Below are 4,115 nucleotides of genomic sequence, written 5' to 3'. Positions count from 1 at the left end.
AAAAAATTAATAATTTCTTCACATCATCCAATGTTTAGTAAGTGTTCAAATATCTCCAATTGTCTCCTAAAATTGTTTAAATTAGGATCCAGACTAGGTCCATACCTTGCATTTAGTTGATACGTTTTTTAATTCTCTTTTAATCTCTAGGTGTCTCGCTTTTTCTGGCTTCATTGATTGGCCCTTTAGAATTTCCCCCATCTGGAGTTTTGCTTATTGCATCCCTGTGGTGTCATTTAACATGTCCCTCTGGTTCCCTTTATCTCCTGGGAACTAGTAGTTAGCTCTAGAGACTTTATCACATTTACTTTCTATTTGTTCATTGGCAAGAATATTTCATAGGTGGCATTTAGTACTTTCATCAGGAAGCAAGTAATGCTTGGTTGTTTTTCTTTTTGTGTTATTATAACCACTGGTCATCATAACCTAGATTCGCTATTTCAAAAGGGGTACAAAATGGTGATATTCTATCATTCCTTCATCATTTATTAGCTAGAATACTTCTAAGAAGAAACTTTATCTCATCAACTTTTGATAACCCTAGGGTGCAATCTTCAGGAAAGGCAGTATAAATGCTTAATTCCTTCTCTTTATTTACTAATTTTCAGAATAATGAGTTGATTCCCTAACATCAACAATGACCTAATGTGTGTATGTTACTTAGTTATTTGTTTTCTCTTATTTGTGACATACTACTTTTTCATTTTATATAGGTTCCTGGCCCTAGAATTTTTATTGCAAGCTACAAACAACCAATTGTAAAGTATTAGGATAGTTGACCTTGTTTTCTATAGATAACCATATTTTATTGATAGATGTTGGATTTTTGAGATAGAATTCACATATCATGAATTCACCAATTTAAAGTATGCAATCCAATGGTTTTTAGTATATTTTTATACTACCATCACCACAATCTCAAAACATCTTCATAATCTCAAAAAGAAACCCCCATACCTTTTAACTATCATCTCCTCATCTCCCCACCTCCTCTTTCAGCCCTAAGCAACCACTAATCTGCTGTCTGTTCCACAGAGTTCCCTGTTTGGGATTTTCATACGAATGAAATCATGTATTATGTGGTCCTTTGTGATTGGCTTCTTGAACTTAGCGTGACATTTTGAAGGTTCATCCATGCTGTACCATGTGTCAGTACTTCATTCCTTTCTACAGCCAAATAACATTCCACTGTATGAATATACAATATCTTGTTTATCCATTCATCAGGACATTTGGGTTGTTTTCGCCTTTTGGCTATTATGAATAAAGCTGCTCTAAACATTCATATACAAATTTCTATGTGGACATAAGTTTTCATTTTGCTTGGGCATATACCTGGAGTAGAATTGCTGGGTCATATGGTAATTACTAGAGTTCATCATATGAGGAACTGCCAGACTTTTTCCAAAGCAGCTATACACCATTTTACATTCCCATTAGCAGTGTATAAGAATTCTTTCTTCACATCATCACCATTTGTTGTTATCCGACTTTTTGATTCTAGCTACCCTAGTGGGTATGAAGTAGTATCTCATTGTAGTTTTGATTTGTACTTCCCTGACTGATGATGCTGATCATCTTTTCATGTGTTTATTTGTCATTCGTATATCTTCTATTCAGATCCCTTGCTCATTTTTAATTGGGTATTTTTGTTATTGAGTTGTAGGATCGATGATTTTTCAAATCTACCATGTGGGTATGTATTAGGAATATTCATTAATATAACCACTTATGCTTTTTAAAATAATCTTTTAAAAACTTACTTTACAGGTATAACCGGTACTTACAATTGTGTATCATAATCTCAGGAATGAATTATTGACTCCATATTAATTTTTTTACTAACTTTTAAAGATTCCAGCAGATGACCTCAATGAACATGAAAAACTAGCATTGACTAAAGTTTTTTTCAAGCTAACATGTCTTCCCTAAACAATATGTTGTTATTCAAAACAAAATAATTGACAAAGAGCCTTCTATAATATAATAGACTTTGTATGGACTTGAATGTATGGTGACTCTTTTCTGAGGAGTACTTTCAGGAAAACCCTATCTTTTATTGGATATATGTAACATATAATTTAGGAAAACCCTGTCTTTCACTGGATATATGTAATATATAATCCACATAATTTACAACTGTGTTTTAAAATAAATTCGTATACCCATGTAGCCCATATTATTGGATGATTAACCAGCATTAGTCCCTCTGAGTTGCTGCTAGGTGTAGAAGATTGCAAATAACTTCACACAGGAAGTATTTAACCCAGCCTGTGAGAATATCCTTCTTCAAGACTACAGAAGCAGTGAATCTTTCCACAGAAAGGTATTGAAGATGTACCTCCCATGCTTACAGTGCCCAAGAGAAAACCAACTGGGCAGAGAGATTACAGCCCCAAGGAGTGCATGGGCAAATAGCTCCCTGAAGGGAGCCTAGTGGTCAGCCATTGCACTCAGCAAGGGAAACAGAGCAGAAGTGGCAGCAGGCAGCCAGTAATTTTTTGGATTGCTAAAAAGGTTATCACTAGTTCTTTGTGAGGAAGAATGAAGGACTGGACTCAGATGTTACTGTTCATTTTTTGTAGTTTGTTGCATATAATCTTGTAAGTAAACCTAGTTCTCTTTACAAAGAATCGGTTTGGTCATTCTTAACAAATTACCTTATGGTCTTTCTGAAGTTCTAAGTTAAAAAAGCTCTCTAGGTATAGATAAATTAGGTGGATCACAAATAATTGTTAAGTCAAGATTCTGCTCTTAAAGTGATCGATAATACATCCACAGCCTTCCCTCCGAAATTACTAAGGCAGCTACAAGGATGTGTTACTCAAAGAAAATGTTCTTAAAGGAAATACACCAAAACAGTGATATTTTGAGTGGTGATCTTATAAGAGTATTTATCTATTTTTTTTTTCTATTTTTCAAATTGTACTTAATGGGCATGTATTTTTAAATGAAAACTAGTAAAGTTTTAAAAACGAACAGAGTTTAATCCTAAATGATTCAGATATTTTTGCAGTTTACAGCAGTGCTTTCCATCCTTGAGATATTGACCAAGAAAAGATTACTCTCAGCCCAAAAAGATGGGCTGTAGAAAAATGTTAACTAAGAATTAGGTCACTGCAGCCACCGGCACTGCAATGGCCCAAAGAAGGGAGAAAGGGAGCTGCAAAGACCTCGAGACAGGACATGAGCCCTGAGAAGATAAATGCATAGCTCAGGCTGAAAAGCAAGTGGCCAGGGAAGGAGAGGACTGAGAAGAAGGTGGAGATGGCCGCAGGTGATCCTAAAAAAGAGAAGAAATCTCTGGACTCACATGAGAGTGTGGATGAAGAAGATGACTACTAGCAAAAGCACAAAGGCTGGAAGGGCTCATCGACATGAGAACCCCAAATGGGTGGCACAGACAATGACAAAGGTCACACAACTGGATCTGGACGGGCCAAAGGGGCTTTCAAAGAGACAACAAATGAAATTGAGAAGCAGAAAGCAAAAGAGCGTTACGTGAAAATGCTTTTAGCTGTGAAGACAGAGCAAGCCAAGGCTGACCTTGCCAGGCTGGCAGTCATCTGGAAACAGCAGGAGGAAGCTACCAGGAAGAGAGAGGAGAGGAGAGCAAAAGATGACATCACACAGTGGCTCTCCTTGAGTAAGTAAGCGCAACCTGTGGGAGGAGATGCCAGGGAACTGGGCAGTGCTACCAGGACCTCTGCTGTGTTGCACCCACCCTGCACCCTGGTGCTGCTCAGGCAGCCCCCCGTGGCCAGGAGCCACCACAGCCTGGGGCCTCCTCTTCACCTTGGCACAGAAATTGTTTTGGGGGACTTGGCCGTGGGTGCTGGAGTAGAGGCAGCTTCTATCTTTGAGACATAAAGTTGCAGGACGGCATTTCATATGTTAAAAAAAAAAGGAAAGAAAACCATTAACTAAGAATTTGCCCATACAACATCCTATGTGTTGAGGTTTTAGAGAACTAAACCCGGCTTTCCCCTACTGAGTTTAAGATCAGCTGAGAGATAGATACAAGTCAGAAAGTTGAAGATCAAAACTTCATCTTGATTACTAGTAAGGGTGGATTGGAGAATGTGGCTTTAGATCTGTGACTAACATTTTGCCCC

The 4,115-nt window shown here is 37.6% G+C and overlaps 1 pseudogene; it reads left to right on the top strand.

Annotated features, from left to right (window-relative positions):
• LOC105809690 overlaps window positions 1-3,654 on the top strand; it is a 71,984-nt pseudogene extending 68,330 nt beyond the window's left edge.
• The last annotated feature ends 461 nt before the right edge of the window (window positions 3,655-4,115 follow it).

Source organism: Propithecus coquereli, unplaced genomic scaffold, assembly GCF_000956105.1.
Source record: "Propithecus coquereli isolate 6110/MARCELLA unplaced genomic scaffold, Pcoq_1.0 Scaffold2, whole genome shotgun sequence".
In the NCBI taxonomy this organism is placed as follows: Eukaryota; Metazoa; Chordata; class Mammalia; order Primates; family Indriidae; genus Propithecus; species Propithecus coquereli.
This window is presented reverse-complemented; position numbering and strand designations above follow the sequence as displayed.